Source organism: Chlorocebus sabaeus, chromosome 8 (assembly GCF_047675955.1).
Source record: "Chlorocebus sabaeus isolate Y175 chromosome 8, mChlSab1.0.hap1, whole genome shotgun sequence".
NCBI classification, from domain to species: Eukaryota; Metazoa; Chordata; class Mammalia; order Primates; family Cercopithecidae; genus Chlorocebus; species Chlorocebus sabaeus.
The window spans coordinates 70,188,573-70,195,940 of NC_132911.1; the positions used below are offsets into that span (position 1 = coordinate 70,188,573).

General features: G+C 42.6%; 1 long non-coding RNA gene across 1 annotated transcript; it reads left to right on the forward strand.

Annotated features, from left to right (window-relative positions):
• Window positions 1–325: 325 nt before the first annotated feature.
• Window positions 326–6,970, forward strand: LOC140712202 (uncharacterized). Its single transcript, XR_012093697.1, has 3 exons — window positions 326–888; window positions 5,283–5,484; window positions 6,413–6,970. It is a non-coding gene; the product is annotated as an uncharacterized lncRNA (long non-coding RNA).
• Window positions 6,971–7,368: the final 398 nt, after the last annotated feature.

A 7,368-nucleotide genomic window follows, 5' to 3' on the forward strand; every position in this document is an offset into this window, starting at 1 on the left:
GGGGTCAGAGCCCCCACACAGAGTCCCTACTGGGGCACTGCCTAGTGGAGCTGTGAGAAAAGTGCCCCCATCCCCCAGACTGTGAATGGTAGATCCACTGGCAGCTTGCACCATGCACTTGGAAAAGCCGCAGACTCTCAACACCAGTCCATGAGAGTGACTAGGAGGGAGGCTGCACCCTGCAAAGCCACAGGGGTAGAGTTGCCCAAGACTATGGGAACCTACCTTTTCATCAGTGTGACCTGGATGTGTGACATGGAGTCAAAGGAGTTAACTTTGGAGCTCTAAGATTTAACTGCCTCTCTGGATTTCAGATTTGCATGGGGCCTGTAGCCCTTTTGTTTTGGCCAATTTCTCCCATTTGGAATGGCTCTATTTACCCAATGTCTGTATCCCCTTTGTATCTAGGAAATAACTAACTTCCTTTTGATTTTACAGGCTCATGGGCGGAAGGGACTTGCCTTTCTCAGACGAGACTTTGGACTGTGGACTTTTGAGTTAATGCTGAAATGAGTTAAGACTTTGGGGGACTGTTGGGAAAGCATGACTGGTTTTGAAATGTGAGGACATGAGATTTGGCAGGAACCAGGGTGGAATGATATGGTTTAGCTCTGTGTCCCCACCCAAATCTCATCTTGAATTGTACTCCCATAATTCCCATGTGTTGTGGGAGGGACCTGGTGGGAGATAATTGAATCATGGAAGCAGTTTTCCCCATACTGTTCTCATGGTAGTGAAGAAGTCTCACGTGATCTCATGGTTTTATCAGGGGTTTCTGCTTTTGTAACTTCCTCATTCTCTCTTTGCCTGCTGCCATCCACATAAGATGTGACTTGCTCCTCTTTGCTTTCCATCATGATTGTGAGGCTTCTCCAGCCATGTGGAACTGTAAGTCCAATTAAACCTCTTTCCTTTGTAAATTGCCTAGTCTCAGGTATCTTTTTCAGCAGTGTGAAAATGGACTAATACACTCCCTATGCAAATTGTGTCCTAAGAGTGCGATTCATTTGCTGTTCTCTGGGAACAGCCTATGTCACCATGTCTGGCTGACTCCTTTTCTTTCATCTCCTACCTTTCCTGATCCTACTAATCACTAGAGACCCTGCTCAAGTCTCACCATCTCCATCAGAACATCCCTACTCCATCCAGGGGAAAGGAAACTTTCTGCCCCTGCTCTTCTGGTATGTATCAGAAAGCTGTTTACACATCTGTCAAGGCCAGCTTTTCATCACAACTAGTGATCTACATCAGTCTCCCTCATGAAACTGCAAGATCCTAAAGGGAAAATCTCCTATATTCTGGACACACCGCCATAACCTACATGCCCACATCCATACCCACACTTGTGCTTGGCCCTGGGCTTGTGTATTTTTGATGGAAGGAATCTTGGGAGCTGTGGGAAGGAATGAGGACTTGACTCTCATTTTGTGCCCTCCCCCCACTTCACATACCCTCACTAGCTTTCTCCTTCTTCCCATGTCTCCTGTCTGCTCTTGGCTTTTCAGTGGTTGGTTATAAATATGGTCACTTTTCTTATCCACATTGGGATAGATTTAAGATTGAACTTTGACTTTTAAAAGCATGTGCCTAAGACACTGAGCTTGTAAATCTACCCTGGTTAAACATGTGACAAGTGTTGTAAAGCAAATGTGACTGTATTTCCTTTTAGAAACTGATGTTCCTCATAAATGTCAGAACTGAAATCTTTTAGGGAATGATATTTTTACAAGAACTTTTAGAAAAGTGTTGATTACTTAAGCCACATTAGTCAAAGGTATATAGGATCAAACATCATTTGCCTATCCAAAGGGAGAGCTCAGCCTGACCTTGGCAGCTGTAACCACATTATAACTTCTTTTGTTCGAGACATTTTGCTTTGAAAATGGTTTACACTTCACTGTTCAGAAACAGAAGTAAAACTGTTCATAGAGTGGATTGAGGGTCAACGGGCTTTCCTTCTTTCTTTTTTGGTGTTAACCACAGATGTCTTTAACTGAACATGGCCTTTCTAAATGACCCTTTCAGTTTCTATAGCTACTACTTTGTGGACTAAAGTTCAACAGTTTGTGGGCTGGCCAATTTGGCTTGGTAACCCCCTAAGCACACTCTGGAACAAAGTAAAAGACATAACATCTCTGTGAAGAAAGCTGCTGAAATTCAGGTAAACAACAAGCCCTGAGTCTTATGATGACCAGTTAATAGTACATCTGTTCCAGGCCCTAGTAATCAACCAAAATGCAGCTTCTAATTATTAAAGCCACCATCTTTGTTTGTCCAACTAGGTAAAAGAGAGAATGTTAACCTTTCTGTCACTTCCAGGACATCAAAAAAGCAATTCTCCCTCCCTCTTCTTTTCTCCATCAAACTAAGAAGGAGAAAGAAAAGAAGGAAGGAAAAAACCTGAATATTTTCTACAATCAAACAACGGAAATTTTAACAACTTTTCGAGAATAAGTGTAATGTTTCCCAGACAAGAATCTTTAATATAGTTGAGTAAACCAGAAACTCTAAACTATTCCTCTTTTAGCACTCAGCCCCCATAATGACATATTATTGAATCCACATTTTGACACTAATTGTGATAATTTTTCTAGAAGCAAAATGGAGCAGCAGTACAATGGATGTGATGACATTCAAAGTGGTTGGGACGTGTTGACTGACAGAGGACCAAGAAGGAGCATTGAAGATGGTTTTTCAAGTTTAAGCCTAATGACTGGGAAAATGTGTAACCGAAGTAGGAAATCAACAGGGGAGCTACTTTTATGAAGCAGTTGCTTAGTTCAAGTTTAGATGTTGGGTTTGAGGTAGAGACAGCAGTATGTTCAGTGGAGGCCTACAGGGGCAGATAAAATGGAACCTACAAGATATTGGACATAAAATATAATGCCACTTCTGGTGCTGCTCGCTAAGATATATTTTGCATAGGAAGTACAATGGTCTTTCTTAAAATAGGGTGTATAGAGTGTTCCAGAGAGGCAAATGATTACATATTTATGGTCTGTACTTGTCAAAAGTGAGGCCTGAAAATTTGGGGGGATTGGTAATAACGGCCCTGTGTTAGTCATTTTTTGCATCACTATGAAGAAGTACCTGAGGCTGAGAAATTTATAAAGAAAAGAGTTTTAATTGGCTCATGGTTCTGTAGGCTGGGCATGAAGCATGGTGCCAGCATCTGCTTCTGGTTGGGACCTCAGAAGGCTTCCAGTCATGGCAGAAGATGAAGCAGTATCAGGTGTATCATGTGGTCAGAGTGGGAATAAGAGAGAGAAGGGAGTGGTCCAAGATTCTTTTAAACAACCAGATATCAAATGAATTAACCAAGTGAGAACTCACTCATCACCATGGGGATGGCACTAAGCCATTCATGAAGAATCCACCCCCATAATCCATCACCTCCCACCAGGCCCCACCTCCATCATTGGGGATTGTATTTTGACATGAGATTTGGAGGTAACAAACATCCAAAGCATATTAGTGCCCCAAAATAAGAAATTAACACTCCAAGCCAGGAAGGATAAAAACACCCAGAAGTATACCCCCAAGCCAGGAAGAAGGGAATCTAAGCTGGATAATGCTGATACAATTCCCACAACCACACTACGTGTTGCCACCGACTTTCTCTTTTTTTGAGATGAAGTCTCGCTCTGTCACCCAGGCTGGAGTACAGTGGCGTGATCTCGGCTCACTGCAAGCTCTGCCTCCCGGGTTCACGCATTCTCCTGCCTCAGCCTCCCAAGTAGCTGAGACTATAGGCACCCACCACCACACCTGGTTAATTTTTTGTATGTTTAGTAGAGACGGGGTTTCACCGTGTTAGCCAGGATGGTCTCGATCTTGTGACCTCATGATCCGCCCACCTCGGCCTCCCAAAGTGCTGGGATTACAGGCGTGAGCCACCACGCCTGGCCAGGTGTTGCCACCAACTTCTGAGTGAGAAAGAAGCAGCATATCCAGAATCACCTACACTTTTACATCCAAGTTACTTGTTTAATAAACTAGATGTAGCTGTCATTCCCAAAAAATCCTTTGCCACATCCCTAAGTTAAGGAACCTGTCTATAAATTATGTGAAGCTTGTGTTGCACTAGGGTTGATCCCATGCACGTCATCATTCAGCTGGAGGTTGAGAAGGTAAGGTTTTCAGAAGTAAAGGGAATATCTATGTTTCTCACATTTTCTGCATGGAGTATAATGCGTTTATTTAAAAACACACAATTACTGAAAAAAGTTATTAACAAGAAAAACTTTCTGAGCCCACAAAATAAAAATATGCTTAAATTAAAAAAAAAATGTTAGGAGGATAGAACAAGGTGAATGCAGTCCTCATTGTAATAGTATAGTTTTATTAAGTCAGTGTGAGCATCTGGCCTTCTTTCCAAGGGTTTCATCTCCTCAGAGAGAGTTTATCTGTACACCAGGTTGCCAAGACAGCTGAGAAACAAGCAATAGGCTTCAAATACTGGAACTAATTATATGAATGCCAGCTACCATATTTCTTTCTTTCTTTCTTTTCTTTCTTTCTTTCTTTCCTTCTTTCTTTCTTTCTTTCCTTTCTTTCTCTTTCTTTCTTTTTCCTTCCTTCCTTCCTTCCTTCCTTCCTTCCTTCCTTCCTTCCTTCCTTCCTTCCTTCCTTTTTTCTTTTTTTTATAGGGTCTGGCTCTTTTGCCTAGACCAGAGTGCAGTGGTGTGATCCTGGTTCACTGCAACTTCCACCTCCCAGGTTTAAGAGATTCTCCTGCCTCAGCCTCCCAAGTAGCTGGGATTACAGGCACGTGCCACCACGCCTGGCCAATTTCTTGTATTTTTAGTAGAGACGGGATTTCACCATGTTGGCCAGGCTGGTCTCAAACTCCTGACCTCAGGTAATCCACCCGCCTCAGCCTCCCAAAGTGCTGGGATTACAGACATGAGCCACAGTGCCTGGCCCAGCTACCAGATTTCTTTTACCTTTTATAAAATATATATAAGGTCCTGAGCCCAGCATTCACATTCTACTTTGGCTTACGTTTTGAATACTGTTGTCCTTTCACAGATAAGGATGGTTATGAATGTATACTAGGTATGTTCATGTGTGGAGTTACACGATTCACTGCTCATACAAAAGGTATATGACCTATGTATCCATGTACGGGGAAGAAAGTATAAGTGTGCCTCTTTTAAAAACATAAATAGATAAAGAGCTACTCAAGGAAAAAGATCCTCCAAAACAAACAACCATCATGAAAAATCTTGATTATTCACATTTGAATTGAAATGAAGACCAAATGTTTTGGATTTTTCTAGGCACTCTCCTGCAAGAAAGAAACACATTCGAAGTCCGCCTTATCTGAGAGATTTACTGGAAATGTCATTGCTTTGTGCTCTGGCACTTTCTACAATGAGGGTACTTGTCAGTACTCAGCAGAAGGCTGAGGAAAGAGGGTGCAGATGAAAGCGGCAACTGGCAGTGCAGACGAGAACGACGGTGCCAGGAGACCCCTGGGAGGTGAGGGGGGCACAGTGCTAGAAGGCGGATGGGGTCCAATTCAGGTAATGAGTCAGGAACCAGGCGATCCAACTCAACAAGCAGGCATCACCCAAATTCTGTGGTGAGCAATGTGGTTCAATCTTGCCTTTGCCTTTTGAACTTGTGGCCTGAGCACAACAGAAAAATGGAGATGTTGTCCTTTGGCCCTGACAATAATGCTTGAAAACTCTCCACACCAAACCTTGAGTGCAGTGGCCAAGACACAGGCTGTTTCAGCTCCTTTCTTGCCATGGTTGTCTGCTGCCTTTCACATAGGCCCTTTGCAGCTGCCTGAGGTACTTGGCTTGAATTCCCACCTCCGAGGGCGCAAACCTGGTGGTTTGTGAACCCGTTGGTCTGCTTGTCTGCTCCCCTGCCTCCTTGTCTCCCTCCTCTGAGGCTGGAGCCCGTCCGCCCATGAGGCCCTCCTGCTTCTCCACTAGTGCTCTCCCATCTCTCTTTCTGACTGAATTCTCAATCCTGGCTCCTAAATCTACCCACGCTGGATTATGAAAATGAAGATTGTGAGGTATTGCAAATTCTTCAACACTCTACATTCCTTGAAGGTGGGAATGTGTCTGTCTGTAATGTTCGCCACACATGCCTAGCCCCTAACAGCGTCTACATGTGCCTGGCATGGAGGAAACACTAACAAAATAATGAAAAATTAAAGTGAGTTGTTTATGTAGTATTTATAGAGAGTAGGAAACCTGGATTTTTTTTTTTTTTTTTTTTTTTTTGAGACTAGGTCTCACCCTATTACTCAGGCTGGAGTGCAGTGGCTCAATCACAGCTCACTGCAGCCTTGACCTTCTAGGCTCAAGTGATTCTCCCACCTCAGCCTCCTGGGTAGCTGGGACCAGAGACATGCTCACCATGCCTGGCTAATTTTTGTATTTTTTTGTAGAGACTGGATTTCACCACGTTGCCCAGACTGGTCTCGAACTCCTGAGCTCAAGCAATCCACCTGCCTCAGCCTCCCAAAGTGGTGGGATTACAGATATAAGCCACTGTGCCTGGATGGAAACTTGGGTTTTTAACATAGATTGAAACAAAAACATTTTTCTGCTTAATGAGAAAATTAAAAGAATGAAAAACTATGAAAAATAAAAAGAATGAAAAACCATATTTATGGTTGATTGAGATTTAAATCCCAAGTATTTCATCCTCAAGTTCCCTCAAATATGCCAAGCAGGCTCACACTTCGAGGCCTTTGTGTTTGCTGTTCTCTCTGTCTGGAATGTCCTTCCATCAATTCTCCACGTAGCTCCTGTATTCTGCAACGAAGAAAAGGGAACACATATACACTGTTGGTGGGAAGGTAGATTAATACCACCTCTATGGAAAAGAAAACAGTGTGAAGATTTCTCAAAGAACTAAAAATAAAACTACCATTTTCTCCAGCAATACCACTACTGGGTATCTACTCAAAAGAAATCAGCCTATAAAAGAGATACCTGCACTCATATGTTTATTGCAGCACTATTCACCATAGAAAAGATATGAAATTAACCTAAGTGTCCATCAATAGATGATTGGATAAAGAAAATGTGGTGTATACATATAAATTCCATGGAATACTATTTGGCCATAAAAAGAGTGAAATCATGTCTTTTGCATCAACATGTATGGAACTCGAGGCCATTATCTTAAGTAAAGTAACTCGGAAACAGAAAGTTAAAATACTGCATGTTCTCACTTATAAGTGGGAGCTAAATAATGTGTACCCATAGACCCAGAGACTGGAATAATAGACTTTGGAGACTCAGAAATGTGGGAAGGTGAGAGCAGGATGATGGATGAGAAATTACTTAACGGGTACAAGGTACACTATTTGGGTGATGGTTACACCAAAAGGCCAGA